Source organism: Saccopteryx bilineata, chromosome 4 (genome assembly GCF_036850765.1).
Source record: "Saccopteryx bilineata isolate mSacBil1 chromosome 4, mSacBil1_pri_phased_curated, whole genome shotgun sequence".
Classification (NCBI taxonomy): domain Eukaryota; kingdom Metazoa; phylum Chordata; class Mammalia; order Chiroptera; family Emballonuridae; genus Saccopteryx; species Saccopteryx bilineata.
In genome coordinates, this window is record NC_089493.1 from 256,078,966 (window position 1) to 256,099,373 (window position 20,408).

Sequence of the window (20,408 nt, forward strand, 5' to 3'; positions counted from 1 at the left end):
ACATTAGCATTTGTATTTAAAGCATTAGTGGTAATCAGTAAATTCAGGATTATGTGGGGGTTTTGTTGTTTTTGTTTGTTTCAGAAGAATAGACAAGATTCTTCATCTGTTTTCCTTGTTTTATCTCCTGATAGAAATCTGTTTATGATTGGCAGGTTCTTTGAAACAGAGTATGTGCAGGTAAACTTTAATATTATAATTGGGTTGGAGCCATTTTGAAATTTAGAAACAGTTGTCATCATTGGATCTTCAAATTAACGCTCTGGGTCAGAACTTGGACATTAACATGTTAAAAGAATAATATGGCCTGACCCCTCTTTTAGTGCTATTCAGAATCCATTATCAAAATACATCCCAGAGGGTAGTGCCCGGGGTTATGAGATACCCTAAATTGGAAATCCACTTGCAGGCTATGTGAGCTGAAGCAAATTACTAGACCTCTCTGTGCCTCTGTCTCTCCATGTGTAAACTAGGCTAATATGACTACATGATGATGAGACAGTCTGTGTAATTATCTCTCAGTACAGTGCCTAATACATTTTAAGCACTCAGATGTTAGCTAAAATGAATAAATAAGCACACATTGTGCAATGTTCACTTATGCTATAATATGAATTTCACTCAATAAAAATACTTATATAGAAAAAGGTCTGGCTCCAGGTCTTTCCCAGAATGCAAGCTCACCAGGTGTTAAATCTGTATCATAATTATCCAATTGATAGCCACGTGGTGTTTGCTTTTACTGACATACTACCTATAAACTAATCCCCCTTAGGCATTTCACTGAATAAAACTGGCCAATAATCTGAGCATGTCTCCTCTCCAGTAAGCATAATTGTGGTTTGGAAATAGCCTTTCAGTAACATAACATTTTTTTTTTCTTAACTGTTTTACTCCTGCAGTCATCTAATAACATTGGAGCAGATTAATCCATTAAAAGATGTACACCTAGTGTTTAGTAATTGCCAGTAGAGTCTAATCAGATAGGACTGCTAGAGAAGAGCCTTCAAGAAATACCATAAGATAATTAAAACATAAAGTTATGCAAAAGTAGCAAATCAATAGAGACAATAAACATGGTTTATCATCAGTCCTGAGAACATTTTTTCAATTCTAAAATGTAAATGGACCGGGGATAGAGCACATGGCTACGATGACAGATAGGACCTGATAACAGTTTAATTAACTCCAGTTTCCTGCATGTTAAAGGTTGCCTCAGCCCACTGGCTCATGTAACAAACCCTCTTAGGATTTCGTTAGCTGGTGTCTGATCTGAGGACCTGGCAGCCTTCCTTTCGTACAGGGTTACATGTTGCCCACCTCTTCTGGGGTCTTTATCAAAACATGACCCTCTGTTTTCTCTATAAATACACAGGGATTTTTCATTTCAGCTAAAATGGTTTGACTTTGTAATCAAGGGAAAAGAAACACACACATACACACACACACACACACACACACACACACACTGCCTAAGTAATGAGAGGAGTTCACTAGGAAGAATTGCGTAATTAAAATGGCATTAAAATTCACGTGTGTATGTAGAATTTTAGCAAAAAACCATGGCAGCTCTCCAGATGATTCAATTGCTGTTTTTAATTCTTCTATAATATAGGCTATTTTATAATTAGCTGCAGAGTTGTGCCACTTGGTTAGTTCCATCTGATGAAAGGGATAATAAGGGATATTTACTATTAATGGCTACTTGAAACTACAACTCTGAGCAGCCCCATAAAGATCAGTTATATCATATATTGTTCTTAGCTAGACATTTTTAAATGAGATATATCCAGTATAATGCTTGCAGTCATGAATTAGTTAAAACTATAGTAGAAAATGAAGGTAAGCTTCTTTTGAAGAATTACAATATTTTAAAAAAATCGCTGTGAGGGTTGAGCGTTAGTAAAAAAAACAACAAACAACTCTCCTACCTAATAGAATTAGGTTTCACACAATTAACTTTGTCATTAGTAAAGAAAGGAGTAACTTAACCTCTGCCCTCACAGAAGCTCTTGATATTTTGCTTAATAAAAGGCAAGAAACCTATTATGGTTTATGTATTCATTTTGTTAAAAGGTTATTCTGAAAGATTGTGATATACACTGCTCACCAAAATTAGGGGATTAGGGAACATGCAGATACTCCTGTACTTTTGTATAGTGCATTTTCACCAATGAAATAAAAGTTGGTTTTGCATCTTATTTGCATAATTGAACAACTTTCTTTGACTTGTCGTTTGCTTTTCTGATGTTCTTGTTTAATTTTTAAAAAAAATTGAATGCTTATTTTTCTTATTGTTTCATGTTCATTTTGAAATACCCCCTAATTTTTATGAGCAGTAGAAACATATAAACAGAATCATTTTTTTTTCAGAAAGTTTTTTAAAAAATTATTGAATATATTAGGGTAACATTGGTTAATAAAATTATATAGGTTTCAGGTATACAATTCTACAATGTATCATCTATATGTTGTATTGTGTTTACCATGCCAAGTCGTTTCCTTACATCACCATTGATCCCCTCTTCACCTTCTCATACCTTCCCTCATCCCCTTTCTTTCTGGTAATCACCATACTGCTGTCTGTGTCTATGAATTTTTTCTCAATTCTTTTACCTTTTGACCCAGTCTCCAGCCTCCCCTTCTTAACAGCTGTCAGTCTGTTCTCCATATCAATGAGTCTGTTTCTATTTTGTTTGTTATTTTGTTCATTGGATTTCACATATAAGTGAAATCATATGGTATTTGTCTTTCTCTGACTGGCTTATCTCACTTAGTATAATACTCTCCAGGTCCATCCATGCTGTCACAAAAGGTAAGTTGATAAAGATCTATTTACTCCACCATTTAAAGAAGCTGCTTATTATTATATGATGCTCATTAGTGTCAAAGAACAGGAGACCTTTTTCTGTTATTCCCATGGGAAGGATTATCAAGCTGTTGGTAAAAAAAAAAACCACTCATTTTCTTTAAATTAGAAATCACTGAGATAGAGGATATTAAAAGCAAGTATAGCCGTGCCATCTTACTGCAAGATGAGCTAGAGGTAAATATGATACATTGCTTATAGTTTGAAATGAGATGTCAAAAATGCCAACTACCTGTGATTTAAAAAATTTCTCTCTCTTGCAACACTTAAGAGTTTCATCCTGAAGCAGGAATCCAAGCTTGTCCTTTTAAACAATGATTTAGAGGAAGAAATCTAACATCCCTTGCTTGTAACATCCATTTCTCAATAAATCTATACCTTCCCTGGCCTCCTCTGCATTATCAGTCATCCACATCCCAGAGGAACTGCTTCAGGTTTGGGGTTAAATTAAGGTCCTATCTCTAGTGATTGTCTAGAAAGCTGTCTACATTCTCAAACAAACTTATCTGCATTATATATGGCCATAAATGCTCCCTGACACGCAGAGGCCCTGTTTTTTTTATTTCATTGATGTCAAAGGTAAGATTACTACTTGTCAGTTGAAAATGAAAAGGAAAGCCACAATTACATTTCATTATAAATGGTAAATAGGTTGAACTTCAATCAATCTAGCACTGTGATGCTCAAATCGACATGGGATATGGATGTCCTATATTCTTGCATAAAAAAAATAAATCTAATGAGATGCACTGTCTTCACATTTCTCAAAATAATATTTCAAGTTATACTGCTTCATACTATCTTGTACTGACCAATCGGTGACACCCTTTCTGTTCATTTGGAATAAGTATGGCATCTGAAAAGACCATTGTTTCACAACTTCTTGCTTAACAAATATAAAACGGGAAAGCAAATCCAATATAAATTCGTTTTACTCAACAGAAGAATTGTCTCAGACATCAGGGTTAGTCAAGGCCAAAGACAGCTAGACTTTCTGATAAAAAAAACCAACAACAAATGAACAAAAAACACTAAACATATCACACACACACACACACACACTTTTTTTTACCACTTAAACCAAACTCATTTAAATGTACTTTATAGATAAATACTGTGAAATTATATTTGATTTTATCACATTTAGTGAGAGAAATCACAACCATAATGACTAAGAGCTAAACAAAGCCAAGTTTCCAGAATAAGAGGAGTCTACAATGATTTGCAGTAAAATCTCTGAGCTGAGGAGGAGGGAAATCACAGAGACATATCTGACTGGGAGGAGGCTAGCCTATCCTCACACACCAGCAAACCACTGCATAGTTCAAGGGAAAGGAGACGAGGGGAGAGAAACTTTGTATTATATGTTTAAGCCACCAAATTCATCAACTCATTCATTCAATAAATACACATTAAGTGGCTACTTTGTGACAGGCACAGTTCTAGGCCCTGGGGATATATGAATTAACACAGTTGAAGTCCTCACAGAGCTTGTATTGTAGTGGGAGAAGACAGATACACATGTAGCTATACAGTAAATGCTTTTGCTACATATGCAGGAGCATTGTCAGTTTTAACCAGTTTAGGAAATCCAATAATAGAAAAATGCATATAGACAATGAGTTATAACATGCTTAGCAGCCTCTCCTGTTCTGACAGAGGTTACTATAAATCCAGAATAGGTATCCACTGTAACGTAGACATAGGGCTGTTTGCCAAATGAAAGTATATGAGTAACCTCCATTTGCCATATATATATATATATATATATATATATATATATATATATATATATATGCGCCTGAGGATGGTTGGTTAGTGCTATGGAGAAAAAGGAGGTAGGGAAGGGCACTGTTTTGAAGATCTGACAACAATTATGTCTAATGTTAACTCATTCACACCAGATTTATTGATTTTAGTGAGAGAGAGGAGGAAGGGGAATAGAGAAGAAAGAGAGAGAGAGAGAGAGAGAGTCAGGAACAATGAGCTGTTCCTGTGTGTGCCCTGACCGGTGATCAAAACGGCAACTTTGATGCACGTCCGACACTCTTCACAGAGTTAACTGGCAAGGGCGGGAGGGCACTGTTTTGTATAAGGGGCTCAGGGAAGGTCTCAAAAATGGTAACATTTGAGCAGAGAGCTGAAGGAAATTGAGGGGAAAAGCCATGTGGATGCATGGGGGAAGAATACTGGAAACAGAGAAAATAGCAAGAATAAAGGCCCTGGTCCTATACTACAATCTGTTCCTTCATTTGGAGTTAACCCTCAAGGACTCTTACCAGGACAACTTTGGCAAATGGAGGTTACTCATATACTTTCATTTGGCAAACAGCCCTATGTCCACGTTACAGTGGATACCTATTCTGGATTTATAGAAACCTCTGTCAGAACAGGAGAGGCTGCTAAGCATGTTATAGCTCATTGTCTGTATGCATTTTTCTATTATTGGATTTCCTAAACTGGTTAAAACTGACAATGCTCCTGCATATGTAGCAAAAGCATTTACTGTATTTTGTCAAACCTTTCGAATTATGGGTATTTCTTACAATCTTTAAAGTCAAGGTATTATTAAAGCATACCGAGAAAATATTTTAAGGTCAATTTAAAAAAATTTAAAAGGGGGGAGTTATATCCTGAAACTCCTACAGGTCTACCATATCATGCTTTTTACTTAAAAAATTTTAAATTTCTTTTGAATGCTGATGAACAGGAGATGCCAAATCTTCTTCTCCTGCAAACTTCTACCTTCTTTTATTTGATCCAGCTAATAACACTGTTTTGACTTTTTCCAAATAGCTCCAGATTTATGGAAAAGATTTATATAGGTGGAAGGGAATCCTCAAATCCCTCAGCGAGATCTTCTGAGCATGGCTTTTAAGATACATAGAGGCAGAAAAAGCCCAATATAAATCAGGGGAACTACCAGCTTTTAGGATACACCCTTAAAGGCTCCAACGCCCCAAAGGGGTCTCATAGGATGCCATCTGGGTCCTGCTTCAATAGTGGAAAGGAAGGTCATTGACCTAAAGCCTGCCAGGCTTACACGCCTCTGCTGTGAGGAAACAGGGACACTGGAAGGTGGGCTTCCCCCTCGCTCCTCTAAGGGAGGGTTCAGTCTCTTCCAGCCCTGCTCCAGCCACCTATGACCTAACCTTGCCCAGAATGCTGGGGTTTGCCACTGAAGGCTGAAGGTGCCCAGGGCCGTCGGCCCCATCTACGACACTGTGGACGAGCCTAGGGTATTTCTTCCAAGATGCAGGTAAACTGATCTCATTTGCACAAGGGCCACTTAACTATGTTTTGCCTGAATAGTCAGGTTTTTTATTCTTCCCTCAAAGATCTCTGTTGTGGGTGTTGATAGTCCTATTTTCTGCTGCTTTGTTTAATATAGTGTTTCCTTTATTCCTCCTACCCCAATGCCTCACTCATATTTCAGGCTGGGACCTACTCCTAATTTAGAGCTCTCTCTCCCCCTTTTGCCAACTTCTATTCTGAATTTACCTTTGCCACCCAGCTTAGTGTATCCCAAGGTTCTCTTTACTATGCCAGAGTTGCAGAGCTCCAGGGAAAAGCACCCTGGTCTCATCTCTCCAGGCAGAGGAGAACAGAGGCTCCATATTCACACATGCTGCAGATGGCTTTTCCAGTCTACCTGAATCATTACCAGCTAGAAGCAGCAGTCATTGGGACTTGGATGTGAACTGCAAAGTATAGAATTGTGACAATTCCAGTGCCATGCAAACTTTTCCTGGATGTGGACTTTTCCTGGACTCCTGCTCCCTGTGATAGCTCCTAACAGACTGAACTGGGGTTGGGTTGCATTTGCAGAGATCTGGAATGGTGTTGGTGCCAACTTGGACTTGGTGAACATACTAAGGACACTACTCTTTTATGGATTCTTGTTGTATTGGCCAAGAGTTTGCTTAAAGGCTTTAATCACTGTAAAAAATATATATATAGAAGACTGGATAAAGAAGATGTGGCACATATACACTATGGAATACTACTCAGCCAAATGATGACATCGGATCATTTACAACAAAATGGTGGGATCTTGATAACATTATACAGAGTTAAATAAGTAAATCAGAAAAAAACAAGAACTGCATGATTCCATACATTGGTGGGACATAAAAACGAGACTAAGAGACATGGACAAGAGTGTGGTGGTTATGAGGCGGGGGGAGGGAAGGAGGGAGAGGGGAAGGGGGAGGGGGAGGGGCACAAAGAAAACTAGAAAGAAGGTGATGGAGGACAATCTGACTTTGGGTGATGGGTATGCAACATAATTGAATGATAAAATAACCTGGACATGTTTTCTTTGAATATATGTACCCTGATTTATTGATGTCACCCCATTAAAATTAATAAATATTTATTTAAAAAAAGGCCCTGGGGTGAGTGCTCAAAGAGAAGGCATGCCAGTGTGGCTGGGTTAGGGGAAAGGTGGAAGGGATGAAGGCAGAAAGGTGGTGGTGGGCTGAGGATGATCTGTGGGTGTGCTTGGGGCACATCATGCAGTACCTTGAAGGCCACTGTAAGTACTTTGAGCGCAATGAACAGAGTAGTACTGTGATTTTCTAAAAGTACAAAGACTTTTAGAAAATGACCTTGTCTGCAGTGTGCTGAACAGACTAAGGGAAAAGGAGTGGAAACAGAAAGAATAGTGAGGGGACTATTGCAATTACCTAGAGAAGAGATGAGAGTGTTTTGGACGACAGTGTTGGCATCAAAGAAGGAGAGAAGCAGTTAAATTTTAGGTATGTTTTCAAAGAGCCTAAAAAATTTACTCTTAGATTGGATACAGGCTTGTGAAAAAGATGTCTTTCAGATGTTTAGTTGGCAAGCATAAAAAAATACAACTGCCATTTACAGAGATTGGGGTGACTTCCAGAGGAGTAAGACTTCAGGGATGAGAGTAGTTGGTGTGAAAGCTGGATAGTGGAGTTAATTTTGAGAGGTCTATTAGACATCCAGGTAGAGATGTCAGGTAGAAAACTGGATATATGAGCCTAGAATACAGAAAAGAAGTCCAAGCTGGAGACATAAATTTGAAGTCATACAAATATAGATGGAACTTACATCCATGACACTGGGTAAACTCACCTAAGAAGCAGATGCAGGCAGAGGAGAATTCTGAATGCTGAACTTGGCATACTCCATGGTTTAGCGGCTGAGAAGTGGGGAAGAACCAGTAAAGAAAACTGAGAGAAATGGCTGGTGAGATAAGATAATCAAGAGAGTTGTTGCAGAATCCAAATGAAAATGTTTCAATGGGTAATGCATTATGCCAATGCTGCCAATACAGAAAATAGAGAGGAACAGAGAAATGACCACTGGGTTTGATACTAGAAAGCTAACTAGTGATCACGACAAAGATAGTATCAGTGGTGATGAGGACTAATGCCTGATGGGAGTGGACTCAAGATAGGACAGAAGGAAAGGAGCTAGCAAATGTCTTGTAGGAGTTTTACTATCAAATTGAGTAGGAAAATAGGGTAGTACCTGAGAGGCATCTGGGTAGGCTCATTAAGATGGAAGATATTGCAGTATATTTGTATATTGATGCAAATGATCTAGGAGAAAGGGAAACACTGATGACACATGAGACAAGAGATAATGGCCCACCTATATTAGGTAAGCACTAAAAGATGTTAGTAAATGCCACTCTACAGATTACAAATCACTTCTGGTCTTATAAGTTCATTTAAGTTTATATAATGAAGAAAGAGGTTGGGGTAGGACTAGGTGACTTCAAAGATCCTTAAATAGCTGACACTATATTTGTCTATGTTCACAAATCTAAATACATATCCAAAAATCGGGGTAACTGTAACTTTATAAAGAAACACAAATATGCCAAAGGCACCAGCAGTTCAGTTCGCCTACTTTAATCTGATAAAAGTCATTTTCAACTAGAAAAGATAAGTAGTGTGGTTGGTATTGCATTAAAAATATATGTGATTATTTCAGGTCATTTATCTTCATGTGTTATTGGTTCAGATTGAATTCAGAACCCTGAAGACACGAAGAATGTAATTTTCCATGGCAGTATTGTAGCATAAGTTTTGTTGCATGATATCTTTGTGAGATTGACACAATCCAAAACTGCAAATGAAGTATTTTAATAAATAAAAGTTCAGGGACCAATGTTGTATCATCTTATAACTAATGCCACAAGGTAAATCCTTCTCTATGTGCCTCCCTCCTTCACCTCTGACTAACCCAGGGGTAGTCAACCTTTTTATATCTACCACCCATTTTTGTATCTCTGTTAGTAGTAAAATTTTCTAACTGCCCACTGGTTCCACAGTCATGGTGATTTATAAAGTAGGGAAGTAACTTTACTTTATAAAATTTATAAAGCAGAGTTACAGCAAGTTAAAACATATAATAATAATTACTTACCAAGTACTTTATGTTGGATTTTTGCTCAGTTTGCCAGAATAAATCTTTATAAAACAACTTACTATAGTTAAATCTATCTTTTTATTTATACTTTAGTTGCTCCACTACCGCCCGCCATGAAAGCTGGAACGCCCACTAGTGGGCGGTAGGGACCAGGTTGACTACCACTGGACTAACCCATACTTGAAGCTATGGCCCCTTTTTGTGACCACCTATTGAGGTTATCTGATATAATCCATTACCCCAAGAATTTGTTCCACATTTAAATTATTTACATTCAAAGGTTCTTTCATAGTTTTTGTAATTTTTTTTTTAACTCACCTGGACAAAAGACTTAAAAGCAAGCACAATTTTCTGTAGTTCTTTAAGTAAGCTAACACTTGATTTTATTAAGCTTATACTTTCTAAATATGCTAGATGGGTCCTTTCAAGTGGCTAGAAAATATATACACTTATGTCACCTCAACTGAAAGGTATTTATTAAAAAGATACACAGGCAAATAAGAAAGACCAGAAATGGTTTCAAGTGATATGTGTCCAAGTGTTAGGAGACTGCAATGTTGTTCAAGAAATAGAAGATTGTTTAAAAATACACCATATCCACTGTGAATGTGAAAGGCTGTTGACCCCACAAAAGCAAACATTTGTTGTCCTTATCTTTAGGTAATTTTATTCCTGTCTTTGTTTCAGTCATTTAAAACAACAGCTTCTCTGTAGCCCTTCACTTTGGAGTTTGTGTTTGCGCATGATTTTCCAACCATGGAGACATATGTATTTCTATATCTATGTATTTTGGTCTCTAAGTCTCCTAAAAAATATCTAGTTTCTCCAAAAGAAAGGGTATAATTGATTTAATAATTTCCTGAATTTTCATCTATATCACTGTCTGCTTCTTTATGGACTCATTTTCAGATCCAAAACCTTTCCGGTCAGTCAGTACATGTGTGATTTCATGAATATCAACCCTGATTTTCTCATTTTCTGCTATATTGTCCCCCAGGTGAATCCATTCAGCTTTGCTCCTTTTTTTTTTTTTGTACTTTTCTTAAGTGAGAAGTGGGGAAGTAGAGAGACAGACACCTGAATGTGCCTGACAAACGCACTAGAGGGTGATACTCTGTCCATCTGGGATGTTGCTCTGTTGCAACTGGAGCCATTCTAGCACCTGAGGAAGAGGCCATGGAGCCATCCTCAGCACCCTGGCCAACTTTGCTCCAATGAATCCTTGGCTGCAGGAAGGGAAGAGAGAGATAAAGGAGAGGGGGAAGGGTGGGGAAGCAGATGGGTACTTCTCCTGTGTGCCCTGGCCAGGAACTGAACCCAGGACTTCCACATGCTGGGCTGAGCCACTGAGCCAACTGGCCAGGGCTCATTTGGCTTTGCTCTTGACTTTAACCAATACCTATACCCATATGATTTCTTTGCTTAACTGCTCTTCCTTCAGATATCAGCTTATAAGCCACTTTCTCTTAGAAGCCACATTTGACCAGTCTTCCCTTTCTCTATGACTGTCCTCCCTATACTCTTTTGTGACAAGGACACATTTTGACACATTTATAGAATACTTTGACTACTATCTATTTCTCTCACTAAACTGTAAGATTCAGGAGGGTAGAGCCTATGTCTGTTTGGGTTAAGCATTGTGTCACCAGTTCCCTGTAGAACATTTAGCACTTAGTATTGAATAAATCAACCTTTATATGTTCCCCACTGAACACAGTTATCATGCCAAATAATCTCACAGGCAGGCCCCCATGTCTGATCTTTCAGTAGGGATCAGGCAAGTAGAGTTACATGGAACAAAGCAAAGAATCTTTTCCATCTGTTTTTAGGGGGGAGGGGATTTGGGGAGTGGCAGACTCAGATTAATTTCAAATACATTATATTTTCTCTATTCAGAGCTTAACAATGTCCAGTTTTTCCTTACAGAATTAAGTTAGCAACTAAGAACATAATATATATTCCTCATTGTGACACCCAGTGTTAAACCCCTAGGAGATTAATGGATGTCAGTGATTCAGTATACCTCATAAATGTTTATTGACATAATAGATACACCAGGATAAATGTCATGGGAAAATACAGAAGACAGAATATTGTTTTATGCGTGCTTTGCTTTTCAGAATTTGGAGTCACTTGGATAAACAGGTGTTTGTTTTTTTAATTTTAAAAAAAGATTAGACTGGAGTAGGTATATCAATAGTCTAAGATTTAATGACCTTTTCTCCTTAGAGCTGCAGATAATCCCTACTCAGATCACTGAGTTCTACACTATTTTTTTTAATTTTTTTTATTTATTCATCTTACAGAGGAGAGGGAGAGAGAGAGAGAGAGAGAGAGAGAGAGAGAGAGGAGAAACAGAGAGAGAGAAAGGGGGAGGAGCTGGAAGCATCAACTCCCATATGTGCCTTGACCAGGCAAGCCCAGGGGTTCGAACCGGCGACCTCAGCATTTCCAGGTCGACGCTTTATCCACTGCGCCACCACAGGTCAGGCTACACTATTTTTTTTCTAAGATAATCATTTGGAATTTTGTTAGTTTGGGTTTAAACTTTATCAGCATTTGTGAACTGATTATAACAAAAACTGTTTAACAACAAGTTAATAGGAATAACTAACTCATAGTTGGTAGAAATAACCTTTCACTTGCATCAGTGTGCTGTTATTAATTTAACAATTTAACTTACATTTTTAAGGTCATTCCTGTCCCCATAAACTCTCTGGACTCCCTTAGTCAAACATACTGCATTACATCAAAATATAAAGATCAATAACTCAAATCCAAAGGCAATGAATCAATTTTATACAAGTAAATAATGTTACTCATATCACTTTTGGAAAAAAAAGATTGTTGATAAATCTAAGCAATGTATACTGTATTTGGGAGGGGTGATATAAAGGGCTAATGCTAATTTTATTTTTTGTTTTTATACAAAAAGAATGATTTTATTAATGACATTAAAAATTAAACAATAGTGCCTGACCAGGTGGTGGTGCAATGGATGGAGCGTCGGACTGGGATGCGGAAGGACCCAGGTTCGAGGCCCCGAGGTTGCCAGTTTGAGCATGGGCTCATCTGGCTTGAGCAAAAAAAACTCACCAGCTTGGACCCAAGGTCGCTGGCTCGAGCAAGGGGTTACTTGGTCTGCTGAAGGCCCGCAGTCAAGGCACATATGAGAGAGCAATCAATGAACAACTAAAGTGTCACAACAAAAAACTGATGATTGATGCTTCTCATCTCTCTCTGTTCCTGTCTGTCCCTATCTATACCTCTATCTGACTATCTCTCTGTCCCTGTAAAAAATAAAATAAAAAATTAAACAATAGTTAAATTATGTAAAATAAGAATTTATATTAATGAAAATATAATAATTCATATATTATCTATTTTGATAAACAAGGACCTGCTATGAAAGATGCTGACTTTTGGACATTAGCACATTAAACCTTCCTCTCTAATTTTTTGTTCCTTATCTCCTGTCTGTTGATAGTTCTGAATTTTATATTGTCAAGTTTTATAATGTTTATATTATATTCTGTAGTCAGACTTCTCCAGTTTTTTAAGTTTGGATTCCAAATTCCTCTTCTTCTATATAGCCATTTCTTTATTCTCATGTTTTGATTATTTATTTTTAAAAAAACCTGTATTTTATATTTAAGTACTTATCTTAAAAATGTCTGTGGATGGTTATTTCTGGAGTTTTTGCATGTACTGGAATGCCTATTTTATATGTATCAATCAAGGTCCATTAGGCAAACGTAGACTCAGTCCAGTACAGAGGGAGTGAGAGGTTTACTGTGTTGTTGAAAGGGCTGGAGCAGTGCAAGTCAGGGAAAGTGACGTTCAGGAAATCAGGAAGGACAAAAATCTCAGGAAGCCATAGCTGATGACCTCAGAGACCACTAGCACCAAAATGAGTGATTTGCAGGAGAAAGCCTAGAAGCTGCCACATGCCAAAGCCTATAAAATTAGCTGCAGCCAGCACCAAGAAATGACAATGCTTTAAAAACAAACAAAAAACTAGCTACCAAAGGACTTTTTTAATTTTTGAAGTTCAATAATGCCATTTAGAGTGCTGCTATTTGTGGTGAATTATATTATTGTTCCCATTATTATTTCCTTGTTAGAGAGTCTGTTTTCTTAGCCCTTTCTCATGTTTGGCCACATAACTTTCATAGGTCAATGGAATGTAAGGAGAAAGAAAATGGTAGCATGGAGAATAAACATATCAAACTATTTTTAGTTATCACCTATCAGATTTTATAGTGCTGAACTATAAAACTGTAAGGCAGTGCAGAACTATAAACATGGATGTACATACAGGTGTCTAGTACAGCCTTGTTCATTTGTAGCAGTGGGACATTGGAAATAATCAAATATATTATCACTAATGTGATAGTTAAGTGAATTGTGGGAATATCCAGAATCTCAACTACATGCACCGTGTTGACATAGGTCTTATACAGAAAGTCCTCACTTAATGTTGATCTTTGGAAATTGGGACTTTAAATGAAACAATATAACAAGACCCATTTTACCATAAACTAACTGATATAAATAAGAGTTAAGTTCCTGTGGCATAATTCTGGCCACAAAATGTCACCAAATTTCTAAATAAAGACCCAAAACACTTCTAATATTAAATATTGAAGTAAATGTGACCTATACATACATTTTAAAAAAATGACTAAAAACAAGCAAAATTATTATTTTCCAACGTCCTTATTGCAGTGCAGGGTTTTGGGTGGCTGGAAACTCTCCCAGAAGCTCAGGGTCAAGCCCGGCATCAACCCCGGACAGGACACCATTTCATCCTAGGCTGCGATCACACCCACACCCACTCAGACTAAGACAAGTTTGAAATGCCACATATGCACATTTTGGGATGTGGAATGAATCCAGATAGCCAGAGAAAACCCATGCAGATGTGGGGGAAATGTTTAAACACCACCCAGTCAGTGGCCTGGCTACCAGAAATTAATTTTTTCCCTCATTAAATTTATATCAAAATGATGTTATTCAAGAACCTGCTATAGTTACTGACTGCCCTTGTCATCTGGCTCAACTGTAGAGCATCGGCCCAGCATGTAGAAGTCCTGGGTTCAATTCCAGTAGGACACACAAGAGAAGCGACCATCTGCTTCTCCACCATTCCCCATCCCCCTTCTCTTTCTCTCTCTCTCTCCCTCTCCTGCAGCCATGGCTCGAATGGTTTGAGCAATTTGGCCCTGGGTGCTGAGGATGGCTCCATAGCCTCCCTTCAGGCACTAAAATAGCTTGGTTGTCGAGCAACAGAGCAACGGCCCTAGATGGGCAGTGCATTGCCCCAAAGGGGTCTTGCCAGGTGGATCCCAGTCAGTGTGCATGTGGGAGTCTATCTCTCTGCCTCCCTGCCTCTCACTTAATAATAATAAAAAGATCTTTAAGACATATTGTTAAATTTTAATAGCAAGTTGCAAAAAAATATATAGGAAATTCCATGTATGTGAAATACCAAATTTCTGTGTTATACATGTATATAAATATCAGGAAAAGAAAGGAGAATAAATTTTAAAATGATAAATATGATTATTTCTGGAGTAGTGATGGTTTTTGATGAGAAATGGAATAGAAAGTTATTTTACTCTACGTACTTCTGTGTTGTTATTTTTACAATGGCAATATATTTATGTGATAATATGTAATAAATAAAGTTAAAGATAAAAAGAAATCTTATTGTTTAATGGACAACCTTTAACCACTGTTGTGATAAGTAAGATGGGGAGACAATAGGAATAAAAAAGGCAAAGGAAAACCATTGTTTATTGAGTAGATATATGCCTGTTGCCGTCAGGCAATCTACTTAGTGATGATGTTCATGGTAATCTCTGAGATAAAGTGATATAATCCTCATGTTAAAGATGAGTAAAACATTTTAATGATCGTTAGTTCATTGACTTAGTTCAATATCACACTATTGTCAAATGGTAAAATCAAGATCAACACCCAATAACTTAATCCCATACTGTTACATTTCATAAGACAATTGCTGTATCATTAGCCAAAGTGGTTATATATGTTTATTTTGTAACAACTGCAGGAAGCCATGTATTTGGGAAAGAGTGATAAACGGAGTGGGCAGCATGGCTAGAATTTCCAAATTATCTTCATTTTATCTTGTTTCTGTATTACTTTCGTGCGTCTCCCTATCTGTTTATTCTTCTGTCAGCTTTAGTACTCCTTATTCTCCTCCTGGATTTTCCATACTTGCCAGTTTTTACCAGGTTCCTGCACCTAGATATCTTCCAAAAATTTTCACAAAGAGTTATTCTTCTTATATGTCTAGACCCAGAAGAAATTAAACCTTATGTAAATTAAACTTAGAATGCATGAATCAAGATACTTTAATAACTTATGACCAAAAAGGTTATTTAAAAATTACCAGGGGGAAAATTAGCTAGTTCAGGTAGTATCCTAAGACAATTCTATAAAGTTTTGCTATCTAATTTTTGCTGCTTTATTATCTTGGGTTATCTCACCAAAACAATTCTTCTTCTATGTAATCAGTCAGTTGATTATGAGCTGGGATTTTCAGAAAGAGATGACAAGAGTTCTTAATTTTATTGTTATCATCTCTTAATAACCTCATAAATTCATACAAAGAGTACTTACTAAAGATGTTAAACTATATGGATGATATAAATGAAAGCACCCTACATGATTTTATGACCTTTGAGGAATGACTTTTGTATTTTTTATAAAGCCTTTACTAGTTTTTCTTAGTTACCAGAGTACATTGACCAATATGATCATTTTTAAAAAATATATAAAATTTTATTGTCTATCATACTCAGTAATGCTAGGAAACAAAAAAAGAATAGTATAGAATTAGTTTGTCAATCTCTGCTACAAAGCCAGCTGCTAATTTGATAGGGATATTTTTAAAATGTAGATAAATTTGTTATCATTGCCATCTTAACAGTATTGTTTTTCAATTATTGAACATGGGATGTCTTTTAATTTCTTTAAGTCAGCTACTGGTCTATAGAATTAATTTCTTCTTCTGTATTTAGGAAAGAGTTTGTAAAGTATACTGTCATTTTTTAAAAAAATATTTGGTAGAATTCACCAAGGAAACTATTTGGCTCTGAAATTTTCTTTGTGGGAATTTTTCAAATTGCTACTCTTAAAATTTTTTCAATTTATTATTACTTAAATTATTTCCAGTAGTTTGGCTCTTTCCTGGATTTTTTCAGTTTCATCTAGATCAGTGGTAGTCAACCTGGTCCCTACTTCCCACTAGTGGGAGTTCCAGCTTTCATGGTGGGTGGTAGAGGAGCAGCCAAAGTATAAATAAAAAGATAGATTTAACTATAGTAAGTTGTTTTATAAAGATTTATTCTGCCAAACTTAGCAAAAATCCAACATAAAGTACTTGGTAAGTAATTATTATTATATGCTTTAACTTGCTGTAACTCTGCTTTATAAATTTTATAAAGTAAAGTTACTTCCCTACTACATATATCACCATTACTGTGGAACTGGTGGGCGGTTAGAAAATTTTACTACTAACAGAGATACAAAAGTGGGTGGTAGGTATAAAAAGGTAGATTACCCCTGATCTAGATCATATAATTTGTTGTCATTCAACTATTTATTATATTCCTTTATAATTATTTTTATTTTTCTAAGGAAAATAGTAATATCTTCTCTTTTCTGATTTTTTAATCATTTTTATTAATTTTAATTTATTGTGTTTACATGAACTCAAATATCCCACTGAATATAACACCCTCACCCCCACCCTCATGTCCCTATTTATATCCCCTTTACCCCCCTCCCTCTGACTCCCTCCTCTCTTCCCTCTAGGATTTGCTGTCCTATTTTCTGTTTCTCTGCATTCAGTTAAAAAATATATATATTTTTTTATTTAACGATTAAATTTAACAGGGTGACATTGGTCAACTAGACTGGGCAAACATCTCCACATCATTTAGACAGTTGATTATATTGTATACCCATCACCCAAAGTCAAATCATCCTCTGTCACCTTATATTTGTCCCTCTTTATGTCCCTCCCCCATGCCCCTCTTTTTCCCCCCTTCCCCCTCCCCCCTGGTAACCACGCACTTCTATCTATGTCCATGAGTTTCAATTTTGGTGTCCCACCTATGTATGGAATCATATAGTTCTTAGCTTATTCTGATTTACTTATTTCACTTAGTATAACATTATCAAGGTCCATCTATGTTGTTGTAAGTGATCATTCTTAATCTCAGAAACTGAAATAGAAACAAAGATATTACTATTGGTATGTGGATAGAAAGAACAATAAATAAATGGAAACAGTTTATTTGGGCTGGACTCTCTCAACTCTCATCACTTGCTAATCGTTAACATTGTCTATGTTTTGAAATTCTTCCCTTTGGGAAAAACATATTAGAGCAAATATGGGAATAATGTTTCACTTGTGAACTGTACTGGCCTCAGGCCTCAGTCTGACTAGAATGCAAACCTTTTATCATGCTTCTCTCCACCCAATCCCCTAAAGCTTCTTATTGATTCCAGTTTCTGTTGACCACACAAGAGCCATGTCTTATAATTTTCTCATCCAAAGCTCCTATAGGACACTTGAGAAATTAAACTTCTTTTGGCTTATAGCCTTCGAAGTCACAGCCATAGAAAATGGGAATCTAACTCATTGTCATTGGACTGTTTCATGTTACTTAGACAAAAATAATAACCAAAATTGACCTCTGGTGCATCTCACTCCAAAGAAGCAATATATATATTCTTTAAAAGTGCACGTAGAGGACCTGGTCAGTTGGCTCAGTGGTAGGGCATTGGCCTGGTGTGCAGAAGTCCCGGGTTCAATTCCCGGCCAGGGCACACAAGAGAAACACCCATCTGCTTCTCCACCCCTCCCCCTCTCCTTCCTCTCTGTCTCTCTCTTTCCCTTCCGCAGCCAAGGCTCCATTGGATCAAAGTTGGCCCGGGCACTGAGGATGGCTCCTTGACCTCTGCCTCAGGCACTAGAATGGCTCTGGTTGCAACAGAGCAATGCCCCAGATGGGTAGAGCATCGCTCCCTGGTGGGCATGCCGGGTGGATCCCAGTCGGGCACATGCAGGAGTCTGTCTGACCGCCTGCCTGTTTCCAACTTCAGAAAAATACAAAAAAAAAAAAAAGAAAAGAAAAAGAAAAAGTGCACATAGAACATTTTTCAGGACAGACCACATGTTAGACCACAAAACAAGACTCATTAAATTTAATAACACTAAAATCATATCAAGCATTGTCTTCCACTGCAATGGTACAAAACTAGAAGTCAATTACAAGAAAAAACACACAAGCAGATGGAGGCTAAATAATGTGTTACTACAGAGTGAATGAATGGGTTAACAATGAGATCAAGGAAGAAATAAAAAAATACCTTGTGACAAATGAAAATAAAAACAACAACCCAAAATCTATGAAGACACAGTGAAAGCAGTTGTAAGAGGAAAATTCACAGCAATATAGACTTATCTCAAAAACCAAACAGAAAATCTCAAATAAACAATGTAACCTTATACCTAAAGGAACTAGAAAAAGAACAAACAAAGTCCAAAGTGAGCAGAGGGTAAAAAATAATAAAGCTTACAGTAGAAATAAACAAAATAGAATATAAAAAAAAAAACAGCTCAATAAAACCAGGAGCTGGTTTGTTAAAAAGATAAACAAGATTGATAAAACTTTATCCAGACTCATCCAGAAAAAGTAGAACCCAAATAAAATCTGAAATGAAAAAAGAAATTAAAATCTGACACCATAGAAATACAAGGGATTATAAGAAAATACTACAAACAACTATTTGCAAACAAATTGACAATCTGGGAGAAATGAATAAATTCCTAAAAACATACAATCTCCCAAGGAGAAACAGAAAATCTAAATAGACTGATTAAAATCAATAAAGCCAAAACAGTAATAAAAAAATCTCCCAACAAACAAAGTGTAGAACTGATGTCTTCACAGATGAATTTTACTAAACATTTTAAGGAAAACTAACATCCATTCTTCTCAAAGTATTCCAAAAATTTAAGAAGGAAAACTCTCAAGCTCATTTTATAAGTTATATCTTAACTTCAAAACCAATAAAGGTACTACAAAGAAAGAAAAATTATAGGCCAATATCCCTGATGAACATATATGTAAAAATCCTCAACAAAATATTAGAAATCTAAATTCAGCAATACATTAAAAATATCACACACCATGATCAACTGGAATTTATTACTGGGATGCAAGGTTAGTTCAATAAACAAAGATCAATAAATGTGATACACCACATAAGATAAAAATTATATAATCATATCATAAATGAAGAAAAAGCATTTGGCAAAATCAATCACCCATTTATGATAAAAACAGTCAGCAGAGGGGGAACTAAAGTAACATACCTCAATATAAAAAAGCCATATATTACAAACCCACAGCTAACATCATACTCAAAAAGGAAAAGCTAAAAGAGTTTTCTTTAAGATCTAGAACAAGACAGAAATGTACACTTTCACCACTCTTATTCAACATTGAACTGGAATTACTGGCCATAGCAATTAGACAAGAAGAAGAAATAAAAGGCACCCAAATTGGAAAGGAAGAAGTAAAACTGTCATTATTTGCAGATGATATGATACTATATATATTTATATACTATATAAATATACTACATATGTACTATATATACACACTATATGTTATATATATAATCGATACTATATAGATAGAAACCTAAAGATTCCACCAAAAAACTATTAGAACTGATCAATTAATTCAGTAAAGTAGCACAATACAAAATAAATATTCAGAAATCAGTTGAATATTTATACACCAAGAATAAACTGGAAAGGGAAACTAAGAAACCAATCCCATTCAAAATTGCACCATAAATCTAAAATACCTAGAGTAAATTTTACCAAGGAGGTAAATTTTACCTATATTAGGAAAATTATAAAATTCTGAAGAAAGAAATTGAAGAAGAGGAAATGGAAGTATATACAACAGAAGTATATACAATGATCATTGTTAATACGTCCATCTTACCCTAAGCAATCCATAGATTCAATGAAATGCCTATCAAAATATAAATGGCATAGTTCACAGAACTAGAA